The sequence below is a fragment of the Balaenoptera physalus genome (assembly GCF_965194825.1).
Source record: "Balaenoptera physalus genome assembly, chromosome: 4".
Lineage (NCBI taxonomy): Eukaryota > Metazoa > Chordata > Mammalia > Artiodactyla > Balaenopteridae > Balaenoptera > Balaenoptera physalus.
In genome coordinates this window covers 137,232,101-137,245,312 of record NC_138891.1, presented here as the reverse complement: position 1 = coordinate 137,245,312, position 13,212 = coordinate 137,232,101, and the positions used below count along the sequence as shown (strand labels likewise).

The window sequence follows — 13,212 nt, the reverse complement described above, 5'->3', positions numbered from 1 at the left end:
AGGTTCTTGAGGACAGGGGCAGATCAGGGTTTTTTAAAGAAAATTACTATTAAAGCAACAATGACCAGCACCTAGTACATATATAGGAGGCCCTTGATTAAAATACCCTTTTACTTTGTCAATTAATATTTCTTGAAAGTATGACACTATGCCAGGGCCTGGGGATTCAAAATCGACAAAAAGAGGACTTCTGCTTTTATGAAGCCAAAAGTTGAGTAGAGGAGATATCTATTATCTAAGGAAATATGCATAAGAATAGAGATTTATACACTGGAAAACAGGAGAGGAAAAAGTAAGTAGTCACCTGGAAGTGATATTTGAGTTGGGTCTTGAATATGTGCATAGATATTTATAAATAAACAGCAAAACCGTTGAGGTTTATTCACACTTCTCTGGCTTCCTCCCTTGAACCGGTTTGTTTCATGAACCAAGGAACTTTGATGCTAATGAATTTCTCCATTTTATTCCAGTCACCCACATTTTAATGGCAGACTCCTTTTTTTTTTTGTCATGAAAATAGCTGCATTCAGTAGTTTAAACTTTACCAGAATTAAAATGTTAGTCAAATAAGCACAGAGGTCTTCTTTGAACTTTCCATGGTTTGCAGCTTTTAAGTGGTCAATACAGAGTAATGTTAAGAAACATGAATGAGTCGGAACGCTGGTTAAAATGGATTGAAACATCATTTTATTCTGAGCTGTAAATTTCTTGATGAAAAAAATTATTTTAACTGACCTTATTTCCTATGTATATATATCAAATGACACCTGAATCATGTTAAGGCCTTAACCTTTTCCCATTTCCTGTTGTAAAACTGCCTGAATCTGACATCTTTTTAAGTGGAGTTAAAACTGTTTTCACTTATGATGTCAGAATTCAGATAATGCCCAAATTGATGCTTAGTGATCTGTGTTTTAAACGTCTCGTTTTCTAAGATGTCTTCTCTTATTTTAAGGAAGAAAAGAATTGCATGTTTGGGTCTCTCTAGAATTAAAAATAGTCACTGATTACAATATTCCCTGTCGATTATCTGAAGCCTATAGTCTAGGTGACACAAGAGGCGAATTCATTGCAAGCCTTCAGCCAGATACTGAGTCTCAGCTCAAGAGCTGGGGGGCGAGTGTGGATGGTGTTTATGCTCCAAGCTGTCTTCCTCTCCCACTGGGTACTCAGGGCTCCCTACGGACTCGCTTCCCCACCATCCCCTAAAGGACCTTGGCTCTAAGGGATATGGTCTCCTCACTATTTTCCCAAACTATTTTCTCAAATACCTGCCATGGCTTGTGGCATATTCTTGTGTCCATTTATTAATTCTTCATTCAAACGATGGTGATGAGCCCCTATTGTGTGTCATGTACTCTCCTAGGCTAAAGCAGTGAAAATCAGGTGGATTTCTGGCTTTCAAGGAAGCAGACTATAGGGAAGTAAACTAAGAAGAAACAAAGATAATTTCAGGTTGCAATAAGTCCAATGGAATAACAAGATTAAAATAAAATAAAATAAAACAAAACAAATAAAATAAAATAAAATAAAATAAAATAAATAAAATAAATAAAATAAAATAAAATAATAAAATAAAATAAAATAAAATAAATAAATAAAATAAAATAAAATAAAATAAAGTAATGTATTGATAATAAAGAAAGGGGGCTGCAGGGGAGGGGTTTACTTTAGACCACATGGCCAGGGAAGGCTTGCCTGAGATGGTGATAAAGGAACCAGCAGGGTTCTGGGGAAGGAGAATTCTGGGTGGGGGGAATCATGGGAGCAAAAACCCTAAGGCATGTAGAGGAAAAGGAAGAAGTCCAGTGCCGCTGAAACCTGAAAAGAAAGGGAACAGTAATGCAAGGGGAGCTGGACGAGGGCCAGTTCTCACGAATGACTCTAATTTTATATATTTTAAAATAAGAGGTTGTATTATTGCTTAGTTCTGGCAAGGTCAACAGATTGGGAGAATATTACCATTGTAAAGACAGGTTGTTATACTCAAGGGTCGCAAGCAGAAGGGACATGGCCCGGCATGGGGGACACATGAGGAAGCACCAGGTGGTCAGGAGGCAGAGGAGAGGGGAAAACAGTGGCATAAACCTTTATTGTGGCTTCTTGCCACAATGGACAAAAGAATGGGTGAGGCAGGGTAAACAGGTTTAAGATTGATTACTTTGAATGATTTCAGGAGGCTCTGGGGCATAGGAGCTGTCCTTAGGTGTTTGGTACGTGACCCTGGAGCGATTGGGGCAGGTGGATAGTGTCCTGGTATATGAAAGCCTGATAAAGAAGGAGTTAGGTGTGTGGGCTCTGGATTGGTTTACATTTGACAGGCACCCTCACGGGTGAGTTGTTTACTATCTTTGGGAATTAGTTAACCCTGTGGGGCGGGGCAGTCCCTCTAGGAGCAGCAGGACCTCCTAATGTCAAAGCATCAGAAAATAAGAGACACGGCTAATACATAAAAAAAGTATACCAGAGTACTGAAAAAGTTTATGAAACTAGAATAAACTTGACCAAACCTCACAGGAATGAGGATGAAAAATGACAATGCAAATGTACTCATGAACATAGATGCTAAAATCATGATAACATATCATTTGTGAGTTATGAAAGTTTTGTTTCTTTCATAACAGTCTTTATGCATTTAGTTTATATTTCCTTGTACTTGCTAGAATTTCCACTAAAATGTTGATAGAAATTATGACATGCATTTGAATCTTGTTCCTGACTCCCCAGGAGAGTTTTTAACTTTCATCATAAAGTATATTTGCTATGAATTTTCTTTATAGGTTATGAAAGTCCCTTCGTATTCCTAGTTTGTTAAAGGTGTTTTTTTCACATAAATGAGCATTGAAATTTATCTAATCATTTTTTCTGCATCTATTGGAAGGACCATATGATGATTTCATGTTTAATCTGGTAATGCAGTTAATTATATGAATTTTCTAATATTAATCCAACTTTGCCTTCCTAGGATAAGCCCAAATTTACCATAATGTATTTTCCGTTTCTATACATTACTAAATTTAGTTTGCAAATAGTTTGTTCAGGATTTTGTACCTGATAAGTGAATTTGATGTATAATTTCTTTATTTTGTAATGCCCTTGCAGATTTCGATATTATGATTAAGCTGGACTTTTTCTGTTCTCTGAAAGGTTTTGTGTATGACGGATGTCATTTCTTCCTTACATATTTAAAAGAGCTCACAGGTGAAGCCGTCCGGACCTAGAATTTTCTTTGTGGAAATATTTTTATTTACAGATTCAATTTCTTAGATAAATATAGAGCTATTCATATTTTCTCTTTCTTTTTGTGTCAGCTTTGGTAAGATGTGATTGTCAAGGAATGTGTTCATTTCATATAAATTGTCAAGTTTACTGTCATAAAGTTTCTCACAATATCTTTTAACCATATTTTTAATGTCTATTTCTTGAAGGATGAGATGAATGTTCCAGATAGACCACACGCAAAGTCCTGGTGGTAAGAGAAGTACAGCATTTGGGGAAAGCAAATCTACCATATAAATCTAAACACAGCACCAAAGTGGGTATTTTGAGATATTTTTAATAATTAGGAAAGAATAACGACAAAAATCATGGTCTTTGACTGAAAAGAATTTATAGTCAACTTACATTGAGACATGGTTTATATACATTCACATTTCAAGAGGGCATATATGAGACTATATGTATGTATGTCAAGTGCTTTACAGTGGATTTCAGATTGCATACAAAAGTGCCAAAGGAAATGCCAAATAAGGGGGAAATGAGTTAATATTTTTAGGCTGTTTATAATATGATCATCTATGTTTTATGCATGTTTAGGTCAAATATATCCTTTGTAAAATATAAGCAATGTCTGCCTCTCCTAAGAAAATTTGATTTAAACTTGTACCCAGAAGCCTGTTATGTGCATGCCACTCCTTGGTGTGTTTTCTTTTGGCCAATGGGCCCCTGGATCTCTTTTTATTTTTTCAAAACATTTTTTCTTCCTCTCTGAAACACTAAGCTAATAGTTTTGTAATGTAATAAAACTCAAAACAATTTTCACCTGCATCTTTGGCATAAATCAATTAAATTAGGCACAAATATTGGTGTTTTAGAGATGAAAAAGAATTACCCAATAGTGCTGATATGTGGGTACTGGTAATCTAATGAATAACATACATTCCCTTTCAGCTTACCAGCTGAAAGGAAATGATTTATTTTACAGAAATAAGTTAGCCTCAGTGTCCTGAGCATTGAATCTCATGTCTGGATCTTACATCTAGAATTAAAATAGAAAGTTTAACATATTTATTTAACTTATAAAATTTTTTTTTATAATCATAGAAAGCTAGGCATCACAGCCTCTAAAGTATGGCAAGGTGCAAGAGTATTTCTAAACTTTTCTTACCTTACAAAGATAGTCAGGACGGTGTGCCCCTTGCTGTTTTCTTTTTTTGTTTTTTGTTTTTGGAAGAGCATTGTGTTGTCAGAGATAAGCAAAGCAAAGATGTTGATTAGAGTTTATGGAGTTCTCTTTGTGAAGTACACTCTGTTTTATAAGTAAGGCTGGTCAGACAGAAATTAGAAGGAAGGCAAGTCTTTTTTTTTTTTTTTTTTTTTGACTCTGCATCATTGGTCTGTGTCCTGGGTGCCATCATTAGTGGCCTTCCTTGGCCCTCAAAGTGCTGAGAGATAATAACAATGAACATGGAATAAATAATCATTCAAGGATGAAAGCAAATAAAAACAATTTCATACAAATGCTAGATGAATTTATTGCTCATAGATCCTCACTAAAATAACTCTTAATGAATGTACTCGGGGAAAAGAAAATTGAACCCAATAGGAAGGTGTGGACTCCTAGAGAGGCCTGTAGATGGGGCTGGAAGAGGTACAGACAGATCTTTAAGGGACGTCCCATCTGGCATTTCAACTTGATCTTTATAACAATGGCTATTGGGAGCATTTAAGCATGCAGAGACAGCTCCACTACCTGCTGAACAGTGGTTGGAAGGCAGCAAGATAGGAAGCAAAAAGATGGGTTAAGAGAATGTAGAGGATTTTCATGCAGGAGATGATGAGGACATCCACCAGGTAGTGGAGATGGGTCTTAGCACTGTGGAAACAGAAAAGAAGGACCTACAAGTATGTCAGGGTGACTGGATATGAGCCGTGAAGCTATGACAGTAGTTAAGGATGACTCAAGTCTTTCCCTTAAGTTGTTGGTGGTGCCATCGACTGGGTTGGAAAGAAGGGTTTGTAGGAAGCAGTTTGGGTTTGAATACATTGAACTGAGAGGCTTACAAGGCATCTAAGTGGAGATGGGCCTCTTCAAACCCCAATAATGTGGTGTTATTACATGTTTTAGAATTTTTTCAATCTGATGGTTGTATGATATTCTCTCTCTGTCTCTCTCTTCCTCTCTCCCTCCCCCAACCATTAAATTGTATTCCTCGATTACTAGTGAAGCCCAGAACTTTTCATTGGTTTATTAATCATTCTGGTTTACTCTTCTGTCAATTGCTTGTGAACAGCCTTTGGCAGATGTAATAGTTTGCTTACCCAACCAATATTTCCCTCCTTTCTTTCTTATTAAAAGTGTCCTGATTTGGTTGAGGTGTGAGGTGGCAATGTCCCAAGAAATGAGGGCAGGTCTTCCCTAAGCTCCTACAGATAAGCAATGATTGGTCATCTGACCCATTTCTGGCCAATAGGACCTACAGGAAAATCTCCATTGCAGGTATTTGTGCTGTCTTTTCCAGTATTTGGCTTATAGATTTCACTCTGTTTATGGTGTCATACACAGGTTTTTAATTTTAATGTAGCAAAAAATGTATCATTCTTTCTTTCCTTGTCATCTTTTGTCTTTAGAAGTGATTCTCTATTCTGAGGTTCTAAAACTATTCTCTATTTTTTCCTCCATAAATGTTAAGTTAAAAAAATCTTTATATTTTAAATCCATCTGGAATTTATTTTTGAATCTGGCATGAGGCAAAGATGTTTTTACGAATGTGTAGTCAGTCAGCCCAGAACATTTTTTGAATAGTTCATTCTTTCTTTCTGGTTTATATTAGCACCTCTCTCATATATGAAGTGCACATGGATATGTTGGTCTGTTGTAAATTTCCCTAATCTGTTCATTTGGTCTCTTTTTCTACCACTATTTCTTTTCTCTAATAAGTTGTAAGCTCTCTTGAACTTTTTTTTATGTAAATAATTAATTCTTTAGTCTACAAATAATGACAATTTTATTTCTTCATTTCCAATGCTTATATTGACTATTTCTTTTTCGTGCCTTATTATGCTGGCTAGGATTGCTGGTACAATTTTAAATAAAAGCAGTGAAAGTAGACATTGTTTCTTGTTCCTGACTTGTTTTGGTTCTTTTAAGGGAATGTTATTAATTCTTCACCATCGTGTATGATTTATGTTGATTCCGTTGATCAGGTTAAAGGGGTTCCTTCCATCCTTAACTTGTTTAGGGTATTTGTTTTGTTATCCAGAAATGTATTGAATTTTACTTTTGTGTTTTTCTGAATATTTTGATAATCATGTGGCTTTTCTCCTGTAATATGTTGTGAATTATATTTGTAGATTTTCTAATGTTAATCCAATCTGTAGTCCTGTGATAAGCCATACATGGCCATGATGTAATTATTTAATAGCCTGCTGGATTTAGGTTACCAATGTTTTATTTAGGATTCTTGCATTAATGATCATAAGATGGGTTGGCCTATAACACTTTTTTCTTTTAATGTCCTTGTCCAGTTTTGGTGCCTAGGTTATACCAGCCTCATAAATTTAAGTGGGGAGCCCTCCCTGGAATCATTTGTCTAAAAGAGGACAGTTTGTGGAATATACCTGTAAAATCATCTAGCTCTTCACAGTCTGTCTTTAGCATTAAGGACCCTCCAGGCAAAGGGACCCACTTTATTGTTAGCTGAGTCTTCTGTCCTCAAGCTCTGGATGGGCTACATGGAGTCCAACTCCCTCCTTTTACCTCATCTTGAGGGACTTTTGGCTTTGACCTCCATTTTCCTCACACAGGACTAATAAAATAGCAGGAATTTCAAGAAATGAAGCAACTAAATTAGGGGGAGACACAAAAAGAAGTGTGTGGAAGTAAGAACTTATAGTATCTTTTGTCTTCCCATGCTAGTGAGGAAAATGGAGGCTCCTACCATAGTTAAGAATGTGTAGATAACATGCTGGATAAAACCTTGCTTAATTTCTCCCTGGATTTCTATTTTGCAGGGAATTTCAATAAAGTCCAATTTGCAGGCCCTTTGGAAAAAAACTAAGTCACATGTTTATTTTTTATCTTAAAAAAATATGTGTCTGATTTTGAGCCCTTCAAGGACATTTTTCTTCTTTGAATCCACCCCTGAGCACAACGCCTGGTGTATCACAGGTGCTCAGTAAGGAACTGTCTGTTTGAAGATGTTTGTTCTTCTCCAAATAACTTATAAATTCAGTGTCAAAATCAGACCGGACAATGACTATTATATCTTCAGGGAAGAAAGCTCATTTTATTTCTGCTTGAAACTAAAAGCCCTCAAACCAATAAAATGGTGGAAAACGGAAGTTTTTTAGGACATTGTTAATTCCTACTATTTGATCACTTACATGGGTACGTTGATTTCCAATATTAAAATGGTCTTTTAAAAAAATATTTTGCTTGCATTCACTGCCTGCATTTCTTATCTTGGCCTTTTGGTGTCATTCTTAGATTAATCTGAAAAGCATATTAAGTAAGGGTGAAATTATTTCCCTAGCTTTGGATCTTTTTGGTCTCTGATTTGAACTGAAGATTATCATACTTATAGTGCAGTTTACTAATATAACCTTTTCAATGTTATCTTAACGGTATGTTTTATAACTGACACACAACTGTAGAAGTTTAAATACAATACAGAGAACCAGTAATAGTAAAGTAAGCCTTTATTTTTATGGTTAGTCTAGAAAGAGCTTTTTCTGAAATTACTATACTGAAGTTACTAAAGTTAACTACATATGTTACTAAAATATGTATGCTACATATATAATTCTAACATAGTTCTAATGTATATCATTACATAATAATGTAACAATATGACATTACATTATAATTTATATATGTAATATACAATATATACATATTTAGTTAAAGCAAACCAGGGTTCTTAAGCTATGACAAGTCCTGATTCATTCTCAGTGATCTGTAAAATAAAGCTTACTGCTCTCCATGGAGCTGCTGAGAGCTGATGAACTTGGCAACAGTTCCTCTTTCTCTTCTGTACATGGGGATACTCATACCCTTTTATCCACCTATGAATGAATATGAAAACCCTTTGGACTTAAAACTTATTGTTAATCCCAGTGTTAGCCACATGCTTTTCCTTCCCTCCCAACCTGCAAATGTCTCAATAACTTTTCTTCTTTTCACCATTAATTGTACTTTTTTTCTCCATTGTCATTTTAATGCATACGCTTAAGGAGATTGACTTTTGTATGGTGTAACAAATAAGTGAACAAGCCAACAAAATATATATTGACCCACAGTTCCATAAGCAAGAAGCAAAAGTGATGAATTCATTGTGTTTGACTGTTACACTTGGAATTCCCAATATTCTGTTTTTTAAGTCTCAGGGGAAGGAGCTGTACTTGTCTCCTGGATCTTTGAACAACTTCACTATTTGAGAGAATGAGTGTACTAACTCTGTATATCTGCCAGTAGCTAAGAGCTTAGGTGGCTCAACCTTCAAGTTTGGTGACCAGAGAAACCCTGGAGATCTATTTCTCAAAATATTCAACTTTCATTAGGATCCTATCTGAACAATATAGCAAAATAAATTTTTTAAAATACATTTTCTCAGAAAATGATTATTCTCATTTAGACCAAATTCAAATTTAGACCAAATTCAAATTCAGTCCTGCAGTTGGTCATGTTCTATGGTGTGAGATCAGTGGGGTCTGAGAGCTCCACCATACTTTCAAGCTAGCATGTTGGCCTAACACAGTTTCGTGGATGCTGGCAGAAGGTATGAGACCCCTACATCGGAGACAAATGACTTCATTACATATGGCACAGCAAGCAGTGTGAGTTGAGCATCACTGCGTTGGTTCTCCTTGTCCCCTTATACCATGGGTATAGTGCAGATGGGCCTAGATTTTGTTTATGCAATCAGTGGGTTGAAACCTTGTACTTAAGAAACCCAAATCTTACATAATGAGCAGTAAGCATTCTTACCCTTTGCTCCAGAAGAAGATATTATCTCTATCTTCCAAGGCTATTTGCTATACAAACATCCATGACAAGGTACTCCAGAACAAAGAGCGGTCGATGGCTTGTTTGGAAGATTTGTCTTTGAGAGACAGAGCAGAATGTGCTTTCAGAGCTGTCCCACCCTACAGGGGAGACAGTTGACTATTTATCCTCTAATTCCCATTTGTTATGGGCTGAGAGCTGATCCAGGGGCATTAATTCTCTCCCACTTCCGGTCTTCCTTATACTGTGAGAGAGAAATCCACAGTGGAGGAGGTGAGTTGCAGATATGGATCATGGTATGGACAGTAAGTGTCTCGGGACGCTGGTGTGACATTGATAGCATCTGTCACACTCCCCAGTGTTAGTCCTTCCTCCTCCCAATATTACTCATATATATTATTTTCCCTTTCAATCCATGCCTGAGCTGTTAGGTCTGCTAGAAGCACTCATAGGCCTTAAGTGGCTGGTGGTGGTATTTTCAGTTAGACTTTTCTCAAGTCATTCCTCTTAACCAGTCTACTCCTCAACAGCATACCTGTTAGAGAGCGGGCTGGGGAAAGGAACAGAAGCAGAATTCAAAGAGGTCCATTTAGCTACTTATTAAATCTTTGGAAATATGGAGAGGGAAAGGTGGGAGCTAATTGCTCAACTATGTGTTTTAAAATTACTGTGTCTTTTGTTCCTGATCTCTATGACCCCAGCCTTGGAAAAGCAAGAGTTGGTCCTTAATCAAAGAGTGTGTCAAGGATTATTTTAAGAACAAATTGAGGAAATGTAAGCACAAGTCTTTCATCACCTTTTCACCACGATTAGATTTATTTGCGCTCTGTTGATGGCCCCCTTCTCTTTCAAGCTCTCCAACCGCTTTAGAATCAAGGGTGAAAAATGAAACCTAGTTCCTGCTTTTAAGAAAATGAGAGAATGCACATGCCATATTGACAGGTGCGTTTCCTGGGAGCTTAAAAGTATTGAGGATTTTTAGAAAAGAGCTATATGACCCTGGCCAATGAGAAATCCACTAACTCAGAATCCGGGATAAATTTAAAATGCTGGTGAAATGCATTGATACATTAGGGCTAGAAGTAGAGGAAGGGTTTGCCAAGCAAATTAAAAGTATAAACAAGGGAAATAATAGTCTTTATAAGGCTGAAGGCCAAAAAATATTTCTAAACACTTGTAAACCCTCTTTGAAATTGAACGCTTCTGTGAAACAATGAATGTTCTAATTCCTAATGTTTCTTTAAAAATCTATTATTAAAAATTCTCTAAGACAGTATGCTCTTTCCTTTCCTTGGGGGCCCTGTCATCCTTGTTGCCATATGAACTTGAAATTAAGCTGAATTTTGTGAAAATGTTTCTCTACTTCAGACTTTTTCAAAACTTTCCACCCAATTAGGGAAAATTAATGAGGTTTACTGTACTTTGTGTTGATATTTAGTCACTGGCAGACAGATGGGGCTTTGTTCCTCCCAAGTTAGTGTTTGAAAACAAGGAGTTGTTTTCTTAACTTTCCCAAAGATTAGGAGAACACTATTCTAGAAAGATTGTTTCTTATTATTCTAAGCATCTACCTCTTTCCACCTTTCAGCTTGCTTTCTTCATACTTTACTGAAGGGTTCCAAGTCTTCCACTCTATCATTTATTCTCTCACAGTATGGCCTTCCTTCCATATCCATGGATTCTGCATCCATGGATTCGACCAACCACAGATCAAAAATATTACCAAAATATTCCAGAAAGTTCCCCAAAACTTGAATTTGCTGTGTGCTGGAAACTATTTACCTACCAATTACACTGTATCTACAAGTATTGACATAGCATTTACATTGTATTAAGTATTATAAGGAATCTAGAAATGATTTAAAGTGTACAGGAGATGTGCGTAGGTTATACTCAAATACTACACCATTTCCTATAAGGGACTTGAACATCTGTGAATTTTGGTATTCTTGGGGGTCCTGGAACCCCCATGGATACAGAGGGACAACTGTATTTATACAATCATTACAGATCATAGCAAATGATGATAAATGAAATGAGATTTCAGTGCAAACTCTTGATCATCAGGATGAAGAAATAGAGATCTGTAGAGGTAAACAGAGTCATCTAAGTTTTGCTGCTTATTTCAGGCAGATCCAGAATAAGAACGCTTGAATCCCTTACCCCTAGTCTGGAGCTTTTTCCCAGCATGGTCCATTCCCTGAGAGAAAGAGGAAGGGATGGGAAGACAGAGGGAGAGGGAGAGGGTGAGAGAGAGAATGAGGGGCTGAGTAAAGGTTGTATCAGTATTTACTGTACTATTCTTGAAACTTTTCTCTAGGTCTGAAATTTTTTTTCAAAATAAAAATTTAAAAAATTATAAAAGTCTTAGTCATATTTTAACAGTTTGACATAGTGCAGAAACAATAAGTCCCTGAAGTCATATTTATCAAATAAAGCAGATGTTTACTTTCAATTAAGGTTCAGAGAGGAGAAAGACTTTTCTCCTGTGATATTTTCTCTTTTTAAAAAATATTCTTAAAATCTTTATTTTGAGTCACAGATAATTATTCATGAATATTATGTGTGTGATTCTTTTCCCTTATCATGAAATTCTGAGCCAGCAAAATTGACATTATGCATTTCATTCTGACGAGATATTAAGAATTTTTAAATGGACTTTTCTTGAAAGATTCATGGCCTAAATGGAGCTAAATAACTAAAAATTCAATACAGTCACTAATAGATATTTTACTTAATGCTATGAAGGCTAGCATACCAAACAATTGTACACAGATTATAATTGCAATATAATCTAATTTCTGTATTCTATAAGTTTCTTTAAATTTCTATAAATGTTTCTTGATTTTAGAATGTTATGTAACACATTCTCTTAATAGTTGTATCATGAAATCTTCCCCTCTCCACATTAATTTAACTATTAGTACATTCTTTTTTAAAAAAATTTATTTATTATTTATTCATTTATCTTTGGCTGCATTGGGTCTTTTTTGCCACGTGCGGGCTTTCTCTAGTTGCCGTGAGCAGTGGCTACTCTTCGTTGCGGTGTGTGGGCTTCTCATTGTAGCTCCTCTTGCTGCGGAGCACGGGCTCTAGAGTGCAGTCTCAGTAGTTGTGGCGCACGGGCTTAGTTGCTCCATGGCATGTGGGATCTTCCCAGACCAGAGCTCGAACCCATGCCCCTGCACTGGCAGGCAGATTCTTAATCACTGTGCCACCAGGGAAGCCCTATTAGTACATTCTTAATAATTATTTTAACATAAAATATACATTTTTAATGTCATAATTAATCTTTATAGCAGGTACTCTTGAAAAAATAAATATTCATTTAACCTTAAACTGGCTGATGGAATTTTAGCATATAAAGCCTGTAAGGAAATTTTTTCTTCTCCTACCTATATTTAAAGTAAATTGTCAGATATTGAATCCAAATCCAAACAGCATGGTGTATGAGTCAGGGTTCTTCTGAGAAACAGAACCAATAAGATATATAGAGATATATACAAAGACTTCTATTGGGAGAGTTTGAGGCATACAATCACAGAGGGTGGGAAGTCCCACCATCTGCTGTCTGCAAGCTGGAGACCCAGAAAGGCTGGAGGTATGGTTACAAACCCAACGGCCTGAGAACTAGGGGAACCAATGGTGTAAGTCCCAGAGACTAAAGTCCTGAGAACCAGGAAAAGAGAAGATAAATGTCTCAGTTCAAGCAGAGGGCAAATTCACCCTTCTTCTGCCTTTTGTTCTATTCAAGCCCTCAGTGGATTGGATGATGCCCACTGGAAGAGAGACATAGTGTGCTTTACTTAGGCTACTGATTGAGGTGCTAATGTCTTCCGGAAACACCCTCAGAGGTGCACCCAGAAATAATGGTTTGCTAGCTATGTGGGCATCCTGTAGCCCAGTCAAGGTGACACATAAAATTAAGCATCACACATGGCATGTTGATATCATTGATCTTGTAACACTGGTTAGATAGGATGCAA

General features: G+C 36.5%; 1 protein-coding gene across 1 annotated transcript in view; it reads left to right on the top strand.

The window, feature by feature from the left end:
* Window positions 1-13,212, top strand: part of SETD4 (SET domain containing 4) — a 586,654-nt gene that overhangs the window by 419,531 nt on the left and 153,911 nt on the right. The window contains exon 24 of the mRNA XM_082458843.1: window positions 3,429-3,472. The gene's annotated coding sequence lies outside the window, so the exon portion shown is untranslated. The remainder of the gene's footprint in view (window positions 1-3,428; window positions 3,473-13,212) is intronic.